This window comes from Pleurodeles waltl, chromosome 5, assembly GCF_031143425.1.
Source record: "Pleurodeles waltl isolate 20211129_DDA chromosome 5, aPleWal1.hap1.20221129, whole genome shotgun sequence".
NCBI classification, from domain to species: Eukaryota; Metazoa; Chordata; class Amphibia; order Caudata; family Salamandridae; genus Pleurodeles; species Pleurodeles waltl.
Window position 1 is genome coordinate 1,248,637,655 of NC_090444.1, and position 17,032 is coordinate 1,248,654,686.

Below are 17,032 nucleotides of genomic sequence, written 5' to 3' on the forward strand. Positions count from 1 at the left end.
TTTTTCTTCTTTCTATATGTGCTGCATTCTGCAGCACACGCATAATGAGGAAACAGCCTCCCAGGATGGTTTATATGCAGGAAGGTGCCTCATCCTGTACAAAAACAATCCTGCATGCAACCCAGGCACCTTAGTGCAAGGGTGCCTGCGTTGCCAGTAGGCTGCCAAAACAGTGCCAGCGCAGAAGAAAAGGACAGGAATGCACCATATTGTTTACAGGGGGAGTGTACGGGCGTTGCTTTTAGAAATACATTATAGATTTTAAAAAGCACCTGTTGCAGAGGTCTTCATGTATTCAGCTGTTTTCAGGCAACAATAAAAATGTCAAGATAACTCTGGTGATTAATGTTCGTGCTAGAGAAAGATGGACTTTTGTCTAGTAGCAGTTTTGACTAATCATACAGTAGTGTAGTGGGTTACTCTGCCTGCTGCAAAAAATGTATAACATGCTGATCACAGAACTGTATTTTATAGGGATAGCTCAGTGGGTTACTGCTTTTGACACAGATAGTTTTTTTATTTTTTTTATTTACTTCTGGTTCATACCTTACAATCCTAATATAGCACAGTCAGCTATGAACTGTCATCAAAGAAGTGCATGGTACAGGTCTGTTTTATCCTAATGTTGCTTAAAAAAATAAAAGGATATAAATACATTCTTATTAGTTAAGCCAACCGCAACCACTGTGGTATGTTTTAAATTCTTAGTTTATGCTTCTCTGGACCAAACACTCAGAATATACTGCTTACCAGTTTGGATGACATGTGACACTTACACCTTATGATCCTCACTGTCCTATGTAACATTTGCTATAGACTGATTTACACGTGTCCCATTCATTGTCTCTGTGTAATGTGTGCATGACAAAGTGTACTGATCACCCTACAGTGGTATGAGTAGGGCTATAAAACACATGAAATACATATAATCTGTGGAGAAGGAGGTCAATGGGAGAGTAGAAGCCAAAAAAGATGATCAAATCAGGTGCCACCAGCACTAACGCCGCCCCTTACAGGATGCATATAACTATGATCCCATTCCGCTGCAGCATAAAGTTGCTGCCATAGAGTGCATGTTATACCACAGTCAGTTAAACACTTCACAGGGACAGTAAGTTAGATGTACCTAGACAGTGTGTGTGCAGGAGCAATTAAGGGCTGAATTAGAGTGAAAGATAGATTGAAAAATATAATTAGAGAAGTGATAGATAAAGTTAGCTTGACAAAAATATCTAGCAAGAATCTGAATGAAAGAAGTATTAATATTAGAAGTTAAGTATGCTATGACTGAAAAAGACTAGTGAGTGTTAGTGATTGTGGGGGGGGGTGAGGGAAAGAAATGAAAATGAGACAGAAAAAGAAAGAGACTGAGAAGAAATGAGAAAGAAGACGACGGAGAGGAAAAGAGACGGGCAGAGAGAAAGAGAGAGATATCCTGAATTTAATGGCCCAGTAACTGGAAGGGTTGCCACTTGGACTTTTTTACTGGCATGACCAGTATTTTATTGTTCAGGCAAGTAAGAAAATTAGGGACTCACTTAAAGACAGTATTTCCCCCTAGTAATACATGTTTAAAACACCATATGCAAGAAAAACACAATTTAAAAGTGTTCTAGAGTTGCCTAAACGATTTCTGCTTGATAATTAAAGTAAATAGTGACAGCAAAAATGTTATAAAGATGATTTTACAAATACTCCTATTTATATATCACACCATCACTCTTACAGAATCTTAAATCATGATCAAATGACCAGTGTTTATTATCCGGAAAAGGTGGAAACCCTAAAAACAGGAACCTAGCCATCTGGTTGCCCTGTAACTTATGGCCAAGCATCCTGTCTACCTGAAACCGATGGCTAAGCAGCTTGCTGACCAGCAATTGACATTCAGGAACCCTGTGGTACTTGAATCCTAAGGCATAGTAACTGATAAGTAGGTATTATGTGACCCAGTAACTAGTGGGCAGGCAACCAGTGGCCATGTGAATGATCAGAATGCATTATGTAGCTCAACAATGGATGGCCAGGCATAAAGCCTGTGACTGATGGACAAGGTACTATGTGGAGAGTAATTGGAAGGGCATTCTTCCCACGATATTTATCATGTAATATATTACGAATGAATAGGGCAGTCTGTTTGTAGGAACCTATGGTCAAATATTCTCAGACATAGTAATGGGTGTACATGAATAGAAGCCGGTGTGCTTGTGTTTAGGGTAAAGTGATTCACTGTCATGTTTCTTTGTTAGTTCTTGTTCATTTATTTAACATTGTAAAAATTGTTATCAGTAAATGGTACGACTGTGCTGTTCTCCGGGACACTTGTTCAGATGTGCACAAAGGTGACACAGGCAACCAGATTGTCGCATTCTATGCCACAGGCATGCGGAAGGATGCACTGCGATGGTAACCATACATCTTTTCAAGGACTATTTGATGGTTCTTCTTTCCAATGTAATATATGTTCTGTTGATCAGTAAAGTGCTATGGTTTTTTCAGCTAATCATGGATTCTGTTAAAAAAACCATTTTGCTCTGCCTTTGAGTTTGTAGCTCTCAACATAAAAACAACAATACCTATGAAGGGTACATAAATTGCAGAAAGGTAATGTTTTTGTGAAGTAAAGTCCGGCAAAATGTTGAGGGCTCCGCATCTCACTTGTATCTCACCTTATATCTGGTTAGTCAATGTAACTGGAAAGAACTGACTTTCAAATTCACAATGTGGCTTAATAAACAAAACATGGGTGACAGTAAGGAAGAATCCTGCTCCTATCCGTATGTTTAATTGGTAGCAGGGTTGATTGCATGGTGTCATTCTTCAATTGCACACACAGCCGAGAAAAGGGTGCACGTGCATAACCTACTGCCGCACGTGAGAAGAAATAATTAGAGGAAACATTGATCATGTGCTAGAGGAGGGCTAAACAAAGGAAAAAGCATGACCTATGCATGCCTTTCACCAATGAAAGCAAGCGGATTTTAAAAGGGAAGCCCACAAACCAATGTAAGGGACTGACGTGACATGGGCGTGGTTAGAAGCCCAAAGAGAGATTACAGCAGGGGACGGAGCGCTTTGCACTTGCCCCGAAAAAACAGTACCATGATCGCACAAATGCATGCATGTGTCACCATGATGCAGCAAGCTTGTTTTTAAACTTAATTGATCATTCGTTTGAAGACGGCAGATGTCAATTTCGGAGCTTTGAATTAAAAACAAAATATGCAGAAAAGTCCATCACACCGAAAGGACACCCATGGGAGAAAATAACTGTGGACAGGACCTCAAAAGAAGAAAAAAAGATGAAGAAAAATGAACACAACATAAAGAGGCAGAAATCAAGAGGGGCGGGGGTTATTGAAGCAAGTCAACGCACCTGAGGACTAAAAGCAACATGGGATGGGGTAGGAACAGCGGAGACTACAGGGGAAGGGGTGATTATTTGAAAAATGAAAAATAAACAATAAAAAAGAATAAACAAACTAGGTGAGTTCTGGAGCAACCCAGGGTAGATTATTGAAGGAGGAAGCAGCACTCGAGGGACAAGCCAAGAAAACACATGCACTCTAGGTGCTGAAAGAAAAAAAAAAGAACAAAAATTGTTTTAAAAGGTAGGGCAAAAAAAAGAAAAATTGAGAGTTATTTAATAAGAAGCACACACATCAGATTCCCAAGTAATCATACCAATGGTAAACAATAGGCTGACCTAAATTCCTCAAAAGTACTCTGGAGTACCCAGCAGGTCTTCAAAGACACAAACGTATAACCACCTGTCTGTGAGGGAGAGTTAAAAAGGCTTATTTTAGAGCCACCTTCCTAAATTATAACAATTTCTGACTGCTTTGTTTTTTTTCTTCTACTTAATAATGAAAAGCTCTGCACCCAAATCTTGTTTGGATAATTTTTGACTACGGCTTTTCTACAAGAAACTACTATCAAGAAATAATACAATTACAAGACCTGGTGCAATAGCATAAATCAGCCTGTGGCCAAGTCACTGCACATATCCAACTCAAATATAACCACAGAGACTTTTATACATGCCAAGACTGAGCTGTATAGGTCAGATAGCTAGATCCATGTCCTCTTAGAATATTGTAGATGCCTTTGGCCATAACCAGTTGGGGGTTGACTGCACCCAATGGGGATTGGCCAGTCACCCCCACCCCCTTTATTTTCAGTAGTGGTCCTGAGGGATGGGGTCCCTATGGCCTAAGACGACTTTGGGAGGGGGGCGGCCTTCCAAATATATACGGCTGTGAAGGATGAGGTCCCTGAGGCCATATTAGGCTTGAGGAGGGTGGCCGTGCCTCAAGATATATATATATATAGATATATAGATATATATATATATATATATATATATCCTGGGTGATTGGGTCCCCAGGGCCTAATTAGGCTCAGATCGGACCAAGTTGCCACTCCTCCCCTTCAAAATAAATACAGCCCTCCAGTTTGGGGTCCCTAGGACCTAATAAGGCTTGGGGATGGCAGCCCCTTTAAAATACATAGGCCTATGGTGGATGGGGTACCCGGGCCCAATAAGGGGGGTGGGGGGCTTGTGTTGGTTCCAGAGGAAGTTGAGCACCGACTAATTTGTTATTTAAATATTTGGTTTGGAATTTCATACACAAATCCCAATAAGAGCCATGGATTCATAGCCCTGTGTGTATTTTCGAGTTCTGCAAATGCATGTTGAGTCCATGTGCTCGGTATCCACAAAATGGTGGTGCATGAGACGCAAAGATCTGTAGCCATAGCAATGAATCCTGTGAAGAAAGCAAGGCACTCTTTATAATTTTGGGTGGCTAGTATGTGTAAAGTATGTGCCCCAAACAAATGATTGGCAGGTGCCCTGGGTAGGCACCAACCTTTCTTTCAGTAATGCACAGTACCTGGGGATAGGGCACCTGGGGGGGAGGGGGGGAGGGCTCAGGAGGGGAGGCCGAGCAGTCACCCCTACCCCCTTTATTTTCAGGAGTGGGCCTGAGGGATGGGGTCCCTATGGCCTAAGAAGGCTTTGGGAGGGGGGCCTTCCAAATATATACGGCTGTGAAGGATGAGGTCCCGGGGCCATATTAGGTTTGAGGAGGGTGGCCGTGTAAAATAATATATATTTTACACGGCAACCCTCAAGAGATAGATAGATAGATATAGATATACATATAGTCCCTGGAGCCATAATAGGCTTGGAAATATCCTTCCCTTTTAATATTTACATAGGTCCCTGGGTGATTGAGTCCCAAGGGCCTAATTAGGCTCAGAGAGCGGGCCACGTTGCCATCCCTCTCCTTAAAAATAGATACAGCCCTCCAGTTTGGGGTCCCTAGGACCTAATAAGGCTTGGGGAGAGCAGCCCCTTTAAAATACATAGGGCTATGGTGGATGGGGTATCCAGGGCCCAAGAACCAAGAATGGGGAAGGGGAACGATGGGTGGGTTTTTTTTTTTTTGAGGGGGGTGGGGGGGAGAGAGGGCCTGCTCCCTCCCTTGTTTATCTGTAATTGTGTCTAGGGGATGGCGTCCTTAGGGTCCAAAGGTCAATCCTACATCAGCTGGCAAAGCAATAAATCCTACCCCCACGCAGATGGTCAAAGGTGTGGCAATGGCTGCATGCGTGGCCACCTCCCCTCCGTGCACGGGAGAAAGCAGTGGGCAGCACGGAGTTAATACTCCCAGTAATAATACTTCCAAAAGTAAATCACAGCACTTCAGGGAGAAATATTTAACAGCTTTATTACCTAATAACAGCTACACAAAGCGTTTTGACCTGCTATTACTTGTTCACGGTGGTGAGCCCTTTCTCTATGTTCATTTTACGCAATCTGCCCATGTTTGCATCAATGTGGCACTACAAGATTCGTAGTTTTGTCCAGGAAGACAGTTATAAACTGCATTAAAAAAAGAAGTGCAGATGAGTCACACTTGACAAAAATGAGCAAAGTGAATGAAAAAGAATACTCATGAAAAGTTTATACATTTAACACATGTCCTTGTGTTTCTTATTGCAGTTTGGTCTGTTCAATTAAGCAGTCTGTGTCCCACAAATTCACTTTATTGTTCAATCTCATATTTGTTACTATCACAATACTGTTGCATAGTAAATGTTCAATAGTAAATCACCATTCCCTACAAATCTGAGTCTCAGTTGAAATTACATTTGGCTGTACTCTATCAATCATAGGCCTCAGTGACCATTAGACAAACCAGGCCCTCACTTCTGGCAATCAATATAGTTGGTGTACAATCATGATGATTCTCAAATCATTCATCAGTGCATGAATATTTCCTCATCGTTATTAAGCCCCAAGAGCTGTTTAGTTCGGAGTCTGATGATGTAGAGTGATTTCAGTTGTCTCCGTTTTTTTACTCTGTTGCCTCCTTTTTCATGTTCTCTAACCATGTCAATTCCACAGTATTTCAATGCTTTCTAGTTGTCATGACTGTCCAATTTATGTTTTGCAATAGAATATTTCAAACCTTTCATTTTTACAGCTCTGATGTGTTTCAAAATGCGTTTCCTACGTGAGCAGGTGGTATTGCCCACATTTCTCATCCTACATTCTATTATGTATACTACAAACTTGGATGACAAATTATACAATGTTTTACCAGTATGGACTGGTTTTTATCTGTTGGAATATTTTTCATGTTTCAACTGATTTTGCAAGCTTTGAAACTTTACACATCCCTTCTGTGAATTGTCAAGCCACTTTATTTTACGTGTCCTGGAGAAGTGGCTTTTTACTAACATGTCTTTCAGAGAAGAGGCTTTCTTGTAAGTTATTGCAGGGGTATGACCCACACGGTTTCCTTTATCTTTGTCATTCTTAATTAAATGCCAATGTTTGTTGAAGATTCTCACAATATTAGATCTCTCTTTGCTGTAATCTATTAATAGTCTTACTGATTGATAGTGCATTTGCGTAGGACTAGATTGTTTATTTGTAATTAAAGTTTCCATGTGTGTCTTCTGTTTCCTTCTCTTCAAACCCCTTTTAACATCTTTCTATTTGTACCCCTATTGATTAATCGTTTAGAGGCTGTATCACATTCTCTGGTTAGATCAATGTCATTGTAAAAAAATTTCTCTCTCAGTAATTCACCATACAGAATGCTTTCTATTAATAGTTTGGGCTGAAAACCTTCTCCATGTAATACACTGTTCGTAGATGTGGGTTTCATATGTGTAGTGGTTTCAATCATATTGCCTGGTACATATATTGTAACATCTAGAAAGTCAATTTTCTCCTTCCTGGTTGTACAGGTGAATTGTAGGCTTATGTCTGTCATTTAGATTGCTGTAATATTAAAACAAAATCATGTTCAATGTCATTCCATATTATGAATAGGTCATCAATACGTCTGGACCATAACATGATCTTTTCTAGAAACTGTTCATTTTGTTGTCCCGAAGCAACTTCATTCTCCCAACAGCCCATTGTAAGATTCACATAGCTTGGGGAGAAGGAAATTCCCATGACAGTTCTGCAATTCCTTCAAAACAGTGTATGGTTAAATAGGAATATATTGTTGTTAGGGGATGGTTATATCATCTGCAACAACATTGGAGAATGTTGTAGTTCACCAACATTCCCTTGTTTTAAGGAGCACACACATAGACCCACTGTGTGTTGGATGGAGGTGTACAATGCCTCTACATCAATTGTTACAAGAAGGTACTCATTTTTCCAATTAGAACTGGTCAATATTTTCAAGAAATCACTGGTATCTTATGTAGGAACTTCATGCCTTCACTATGGGGGATAGGTACCAGTCAACATATATTGGTATCTGTTCATATAGTAAGTTGCATGAAGATACCTTAGGTCTACCTTGAGGGTAATCCAATGTCCTAAGGATTTTTGGCAAAGAATGAATAGTTGGCATTGCTGGATATGTGACCATAAGATACTTTTATTCTTCATCAATGATTAAGTCCTCCCTCAGTAATGCTTGTAAATTGGTTTGTAATTCTGTGATCATCTTGTGCATAGGACTGTATTTCAATTTTTCATAGCTGTGTTCATCATTTAAGTGTTGCATGACTTCTTTCACAAAATATTTCATATTGAGTATCATCACATTTCCCTCTCTTTATCGGCTAGTTTTATGACGATGTTCTAATTTTCCATACAATTCTTCAGGGCCAGACTCTCTCTCTTGCTTAAGTTTACTGATTTTCCTGGCTGTCGACTATTCTTCAGTTTCTCTAAACCCCACTAGTCACGTTCTCGCCATGCATTGCTAATTACCCCATATATTACATCACTCATGACATCTATGACATCACTGATAATCAATGAGAATACACTTCAACATTTGTGATGAAATTATTGATGAGAAAACTGGGCTTGGTGGGGGAGTGAGTTATAGTTACCTTAGGGCACAAGTCAAAGTTACCTGAGATAACTATAACTACAACCCAGTGCATTTCTGTGTGTTTTATAGTTTTAAATGTTACATTGTTACTGACAATTTCACCTGGCCATAACGTTACATTAACCTTTGTTTTTTTCCAGAGATGTAAGATAATATTATACTTCGGTTTGGTAATAAGATCTTATCATATGTTTAAAAAAAAAAAAAAAAACACTAGAAAATCACTGAAAAAAACCAAAGTGATGATATGGTTAGGTGTTCCATGTAATCTATTGTTACTTGTAATACACTGCTCGTAGATGTGTGTTTCCTATATATAGTGGTTTCAATCATAGTGGTGTGTTGGAGTGTGTGTGTGTGTGTGTGTGTATATATGTGTATATATATATGTGTATAAATATATATATATATATATATATATATATATATGTATAATAGTGGTTTCATTCATGTTGTCTGATAATATTTGTGTGTTGAAGTAGGATATACATTTACAATCACCAAAAAAAAAAAACACTGAAATTACCCAATTATAGTATACCGAGCTAACTATAACGTGCACCCCCAACTGCTTAGGACCATATATATTACATCACTAAATACAGGTGAAATTGTTAGATTGTGAGGTGGTCTGAACTAAAAATCAAGGTCCTCATTATGAGTTTGGCGGGTGACGGAGTCCACCAGCCAAACTCTTTGGGCCGGACGCCCGGCACTCCAGTTTTCCGCCCGTTGGTTCTTTTACGTGTTTCCTGCTGGGCCAGCAGGCGGAAACAGCATTTCCATCCCAGTTGGCTCAGGGCGAAACTCACAACAACATTGATGCCGGATCGTAATCAAGCCAGCAACAATGCTGCGGTACGTCAGCACCCATCACACTTTTCATTGCCTGTTATTCAGGCAGTGAAAAGCGCGAAGGGGCTGTCCATGGATAAGTGTATGGGCAGTGCAGGGGCCCCTAGGGGTCCCCTGGCACCCTGTCTCCGACAGCCTTTGCATCGCAATGGAACCACCATGCAAAAGCTGGAGGACACAGGGTCGTAATCCCCAGGGCAGCATTGCTAGCAGCCCTGCCCTGGTGGATTAAGACCGCTGGAACACCCAGACTGCCGGCTGGCCTAAAAGTGGCGGTGCCATGGTCGTTACGTGGTGGGGGGGGGGGGGTGGGGGTAGGGGCTGGAGGGTCAGACCGATACTTTGGCGGCAGCCCAACTACCACTGCGATGAGGGCCCAAATCTGTAATTATCAGAATGTGTGTTGACACTGTAGCGCAAGGTTATAGAGATAATAGATGCTACGGTTGGTTAGGCGGTATATGAATTAGTTACAAAACAGGATATTCATACACTGCATGTATACATTCCTTCACTGACTAGAGAATGAAGAGAGATACCCCATGTACAAAAAAATAACTTATTCTGTAATTCTTCCATATGTAGAAGCACCAGCCTACAGGTATTTGTCCTCGTAATGACGTGCAGGCCTTGTGTCTTTTCAAGGCTCAGAGAGTTGTGAGAAGGAGAATCGTGCTCACTACAAGTCACAGCGATGAAAATCTCCAGTCAAGAGTCTTTAAGTTAAATTTCAAGACAATAAAAACAGCCGGGCTGTGTAATGAAGCTGTAGCAGTCATGGAGAAAAGGTCTCTGTTTGTCTTCTGTAGTATTCGGTATAGGCAAAGCAGATGAATAGCAATGGGCACTCTCATGTAGTCTTTACATCCCTATGGCACCAATGGGAAAAGGCATCTGGTTATCTAACTCAGCCACTCTGTTTTAGTCTTGAGAGGGCACTTTATAGGTCTGGGCTCAGTTTGGAAAGACAGGATATGTTAAACAGTTGTATTTTGTTTTAGCTTTTTTACACCAGACTTAATGAGACTTGGGAGACAAAAATCTTTACGAATCTTTTTTTTATGAGCAAATTGAGAAACTTAAACCAGAGGAACATACCTAACTGAGTTTTTTGTATTTTAATACAGGCTAGCCATGAAATGTGAAATGCAGAAAATGTAATAACCTCGAAGGATAGACTAATTACTGCTTTAGAGATTTAGGCCAAACAGAACACCAGACTAATAGCAAACAGTAGTAAGTCAGATAAACATTTGAATTCAAATTCCAAGTAAAGGATCTCTGAAGCCGTGCTTATGGTACCTTTGAAAATGCCCTTACTAGAATTGAATTAATCTCTGCTTTAGCAGTCTGATTGATGTTTATGAAGCCCAGCTTAAGAAGCGAAGGGGGTAAACCCAAATTCTGTAAAATGTTCCAAAATGGGGCTATATCCAGCATATTAATTATAATAATGCATGCTAGGTAAAATTTACACTTCTTCACTTGATGTGCTGCTCAATCATGTACAGATTGCGAGTCAAGTCCTGCACCGAGCCATACTGCTCATTCAGAAATATTGTCTAAGCGCTAATCTTACTTTTCAAGTTCACGCTATACAAATGTCTTCAATATTTATATACTTTTTAATCTAGGGGAGATGCAAGTTGGATCCACCCTACACCTCTTTTTGAAAATAGTAACAATAAAAGGACACATACCAGGAAGTGGGGCACCTTCAACTTCTAATAGCATTCCAAATATTTGCTAATAGGCGCTGTGCAATTCAGGTCCATGGCTAAAAAAATTGCTACTGGACTATATAAACACCAGCAGTTTTCCTAGACTAAAAATAAAAAGAGGAAGCAATTCCATACTTCAATGCAGAACAATCATATTTGGATACACATATCTTCTGCCTGTAATATAAAACTATCAAAATGTCTAATAAGTTGTTATGCAAGTACATTAGGACTGAATAGGACTTTAATCATCTCTTTATAGTTTAGGTAATTTTTGCCAAAATCGTTTTGGAGCACTTAACCTACCAACATTCATTTGCCTTTTCTGTACTGTGATCATATTCACGCAATTCCTACTTACTTCCTTATTGTCCACAACCACCAAAAACCCTTTCTTAACTTGCCTGCACTGTCTGCCCTCCAGTGTTCCCATTCATCTAAGATATGGAGAAGTCTACAACACTTCTAGCAATTGCGCCAATGATTTCCACGCAAGCAATTACCAAACTAAGGCTTGAGATCTTTTTTTAATCTTTATTTATTGATTTTAATATCAATGATTCAAAGAAGGAAAAGTCATAGAACAACATATCAAAGTACACATGTAACTGACGAAGCAAAACATAATCCAGAATACCGAACGTGTTACAATGTTCAGAAATGCAAAACATCATAAAACAACATTATAGCTCTCCTTACCACCCCAGTCCAGAATGTATACGACTTAAGCAGGATTTCAGTAGTTCCTTTTTCTTTCAACAGTGTTGCATTATAAGTGATACACCTGCACGTTAATCCCCAATAATCTCAGTTATTGCACATATTAAAGTCCTCAACGTCAAAGTGTCTGTGCTCCAAAAAGTGCAATTATGCCATTAAAAATAATCTCTTCCTGACTATCCCAATCCCCCATTATTGCACCTTATAAAGTGCTGCACTTTGTAAAGTGCCTCTGCTCGCTAAAGTGCTATTGTGCCACAGAGAGTAGATTCTTCCCCAATTGACACAAGCCTGTTCGCTAATGGAAGAAGAGGAAGCATCAATGTGCAATATTTCCCTTAAGTGCCAGTGTTGTCTATTCTTTCCTATTCAAATAGGAAAAGACCTAACAAATACTCTAATGACTAAATCGTACTCCTTACGAACCAAATTCCCCCATTTTCGATTACACTGGAGAGAGCGGTTAACTCTAGCGTGCAACCAAGCTTCCCGTTTGCTAACCGTCTGCATTTTTTTACCTCCCACTCTGTTAGTTTATGCACAGTGGGAGATTTCTAATAAGTTGTGATCAGGGAGCAGGCTACTAACACTGCAATAAATGTAAAGTGCTCTCTTATCTTTTAGCACAATAATCTCCCCGTACCGAATGCCCAAGAGTGCCACTCTTGGGGAGGGGTGGATATCCTCTGATGGCACTTCAAGCAGCCCTAAAGGTTCCGGGAAACATCTTATTCATTAGTTGTGGAGTATGATACAACATCCATCCATTAAAAAGAGCCATACTGTGGAAGTTGGTTGCTCTAAAAGTTGAGTAAATAACATCGAAATACCTTTCCTACTGGGTAGCTTTTAGCTTGACTAATGTGTGATTCTCCTATTTTGTTCTTATCTTCTGGATCATAACATCGCGACCCCAAGTGCAATTCCTAATACCAATAACTGAGAGAAAGACTAACAACTTTATTCTCGTGGAGCAGCTGTCTACTCCTTTTTCTTGAGGAATTGATGTCGTCATTTGACAAATTACAACGGGTCTCACATTTGCTTGAGTTAGAGCTATTGGTGTTGTTAATTGATAACTGTACTTTTCTTGCCACACAAATTGGTCAAACATATCAAGAGTGTTCAAACAGTCATAGTGGAATAAGGATGATAAGTTGGCTTGAATCATGGTCATAACGGCAATAAGGAGAGATTAATAAAACGTATACAATTATCATATAAACCCGATAAAAACCTTTATTAGAAATAAACGTTTGGCATTAGAATGTAATGCTCAGAACAGCCCCTAGAGGACACCACAATGCAAATAGCATTTATAAGAAACATGGTCATGTAACCAAATAGTTAACTCCCAGAAGGCATAACATATGAAAAGAAAATTACTGTAAGTAACGTGTTACACATTTTTACATTTCCAGGGATAGCAGGTCTACTGCAATGATATTACAAACAAGATCCTCAAAACACAAACTACTCTGAGCTGTAAACAGAAAGTTCCAGCCATGAGAAAGGTTAAAAGACACTGAATGGTTGGAGGGGTTATTTTGGGGTCCCCACTAACCTAGTGTGGGGACCCATGTGTAGGAAGCTGGCTCTGTATATACTATACAAAATGAGGTACAGTTTGCACAGAGTCCAGGAGTTCCCCAAAGGCTTAACAGAGGCTAAAGTAGATAATACTAATGCTCTCTTTTGTGGTAGTGTGGTAGAGCAGTTAGGCTTATCAGGGGGTAGTGTAAAACATTTGTTGTTTACATACAGTCAAGAAATGAGGCACGTACTCAATGACTAGCTCCAGGCCAATGGTTTTTAAATAACAGAAATAGATTTTGTTACTTTAGCACTAGAACCAGAAGAACTTTTTTGCAGGTAAGTACAGTTGTCAATAGCTACGAAGCATATGTATCAAATGTGCTTTGTTTTTTGTAAATAAAGCAGTTTACACGTAAGTAGCAATTTTCTATTTCAAAAGTTGACACTTAGTGCAATTTTCCATAGGAGTCCATGGAGCCCTGTGGGGAGAAAAGTGTAAGTACAGAAAACAGGTAAGTACACAACTTACAATTCCAGTCTTCGCGAATTAGGATGTCCACAGGTCAAAGTTTAGGCTGACGCCCACAAGTGCACCACCAGCAGTACGTGGCCGGGTAGGTGCAGAGGTCAAAGTTGGTGTCAGGTTTTTAATGGAATCATATGAGGGCTGGGGGTGCTTGGTAGAAAGCAGATTGCAGCAGGTAAGTACCCGGGGGTTCCAGGACACAGGCCTGTGGGGTTTAGGTCAGCACCGGGAGGGAGGGGGCAAAGGATCACACCCAACACACACCCTCAGCGGTGCAGGGTGCAAACACAGAGCTGGGTGCCCAATGCTTTTCAGAGGGGAGACCCTGGGGGCCACAAAAGATGCCGCAGGTTGGGTCTGTTCTGGGAAACCAAAGGCTGAACTGGCAGGAGAGGCGACCACTGGACATTTCTGGACCATCTGTTGGATTCCCCAATTCCAGGGGGCTGCAGGTGCACGGGTCTCTTTGGGTGTCGGGTACCTTCGTCGGATCTGGTCCCGGTCAGGGGAGCCTCTGGATTTAGGCTGCAAGTTCCATTGTGTTGGCCAAGACGATTCAATCCAGGTTGGACTCGAGGTCGGTAGCGGCTGGGGACCTCCTCTGGACTGGTGGGCCACCTGGACTCAGGCTGTGGGTGTCAGGTGCTACGAGAACAGGGCTTGCGGTTCTTGAGTCCTTTTGGCGATTTCTTCTGAACAGGGCTGCTGTCCTCAGGAGTTATTTGTCCTCTGCTGAGCAGGCAGTCCTCTGGGGGTTTACAGAGGTCGCTGGTCCTGCAGGATGCGTCGCCTTCATGGAGCAGGGGTCTTTGAAGTTGCCGACAGGCTGGTAGGGCTGGGGCCAAGTCAGTTTTCGTCTAGAGTCTTCATTGCTGGGGTCGGCTTAGCTGTCCTCCTTCTTTCTTCTTTTTGAGGTCACCAGGAATCTGGTGAGTAAGGTTAATGGGTGCCTCTAAATACAAGATTTAGAGGAGTTACCGTCCCTGACAGTGGCTATACCCGTCTTGTGTCCACTCCCTTTGGGGAGGGAGGCACATTCCTAACCCTATTGGTCCCTATCCTCTAAAACAAGATGAAGAATTTTGCAAGGAGGGGCTCTCTTCAGCTCTGGACACCTCAGGGGTGGTCCCAGCTGAAGTGGTCACTCCACCTTGTTTTTCCTAATTTTCCAGCCGGAGTTGCTGCCGAAAGTGGGGCTTGGTCCAGGGGACGGGCATCTCCACCAGCTGGAGTGCCATGGGGCACTTTAACAGCGAGCCTGAGCCTTTGAGACTCACCACCAAATGTTACAGTTCCTGCAAGGGGAGGAGTGAAGCACCTCCACCCAGAGCAGACTTTGTTCCTGACCCTAGAGAGCGCAAAGGCTCTCACCCCATGGGGTCAGAAACATGTCTGATGGTGGCAGGCAGGCACAGACTAGTCAGCCTTACACTAAAGGGTTGGGTAAAATACAGGGGGCATCTCTAAGATGCCATCTCTGTGCATTGTACAGTAAATCCAACATTGGCATCAGTGTGGGTTTATTGTGCTGAAAAGTCTGGTACCAAACTTCTCAGCCTTCAGTGAAGCAATCGTGGAGCTGCGGAGTTCGTAGCCAATGTACTTAATATGGCCGCTCTGCACTTACAATACATAAGAATGGACTTAGACACTGTAGGGGCATATTGCTCATGTGTGGGCGAAAACATGCCAAAAGGGGCACTTTCTTACTCCAGAGATGATCTAGACAGAAAGTGTGTGTCATGCTGAAGGTTTTGAAGGTGGTCCCATTGTCCTAGGCCCAGAGGCTGAGTTATGAGCAAAATTGTTTTGTAAAAGAATGCCCTGCAAAGCACTATTGGACGACAGAGTGCAGCGAATATTGTAGTATGTTGAATGTAATGCTCAGAACAGCTGTAGAGGGCACCACAATAAAATAGCATTTGTAAGAAACATGGTCACATAACCATATTGTTGGTCCGTAGAGAGCATAACTATATGAAAACAGAATGGCAGAAGGTAATGCAGTGTATCCATATATTTAGCCCCTAGTGGGCGTAGTGTCTTACACATTTTCAGGCCTGCTGCAATACTAAGGCCCCTAGAACACAAACAGCTCTCAGCTATAAAACAAAAGTTCCCGCCATGAGAGCAAGTAAAAAGACACTGAATGGTGGGGGAAGGGTTATTATTTTGGTGGCACTAACTAACCTAGTGCGGGGACCCAGAGTTGACCTAGACAGAAAGAGTGTGTCGTACTGAACGTTTTGGTGGTAGTTCCATTGTCCTAGGGCCTCCAGAGGCAAAAATGTTTTGAAAAAAGAATGCCTGCAAAGCATTGAGGTGAGTTTCCCCAGTGCAGTGAATATTTTAGTATCGGCCCTCCTGCTGTGTTGGGAGAGCCGCTTTGCAGATTTCTGTGTTTTTTTAGTAAAGCATTTATAAATTACAAGTGTTTTTGATAAAGCTATGAAGCATGAAGGGGTGAGCCAAATGAAATGACTCTTATTAGTTAACAGTGTAAACAATGCGAGCAGCACTCCGATATTGCTGATCGAGTTGGCACTGCGAGTGTCATGGCGACCACGGAGCGCAGACAAAGGAAGAAAGTAGTTCACCCACGCTGACGTATATCGGCAATCGTGCAATTATACCTGTAACAGGACCGGTGTCCAAGGCGGTAACCAAACCACCCCAAGGCGGGACAAACGTAAAGCATTTACCAATGATATCACGTGATTTATGAAAGGGAAGCCCACGAACGAATGAAAGTGATGGGCGTGAGGTTAGCGTGGTGAAAAGCCCACAATACTTACAACAGGTCAAAGCGCTTACGTGCTCAACATAAAAATGGATTTAACTTGTATATAAATAAAAAAGTGATAGTGCTTATGAGCTGTTCCTCCAACACCCCCCCAAAAAAAAACAGAAGTCCCCTACCTTAGTAATGGATAAATCAGCCCGTTTCCCTAGTATGTCTTCCAATAAAGCAGAGGAAAGAGTTTTGCAATACTACAATGAAGTTTCTGTGTTAATCTGAGGGATCATATAGCTAATGAAAACTTAGTTTTTCCAAAGTCCAAGGAGATTCAATGGATTGTACCAACATTATTTGGGCAATTTGGGAATTAAACCACCCTACCTACAGTGTGGCTCCCCAGTTTTTTTTTTTTTTTAACAGAAGGAGAATAGATTTATCGAAGCTGGAGGGCAGAGAAAAATACTAACTGAAGAATGGAAGATGCCATATAATATTTCTGAAAATCTGGCAATCCTAAGTCTCCATCCCTCTTAGACAGCTGTAACAATTAACT

At 41.4% G+C, this 17,032-nt stretch overlaps 1 protein-coding gene across 1 annotated transcript in view; it reads right to left on the bottom strand.

The window, feature by feature from the left end:
* The window catches only part of RNGTT (RNA guanylyltransferase and 5'-phosphatase), a 1,492,790-nt gene that overhangs the window by 1,245,863 nt on the left and 229,895 nt on the right, over positions 1 to 17,032 (bottom strand). The window lies entirely within an intron of this gene.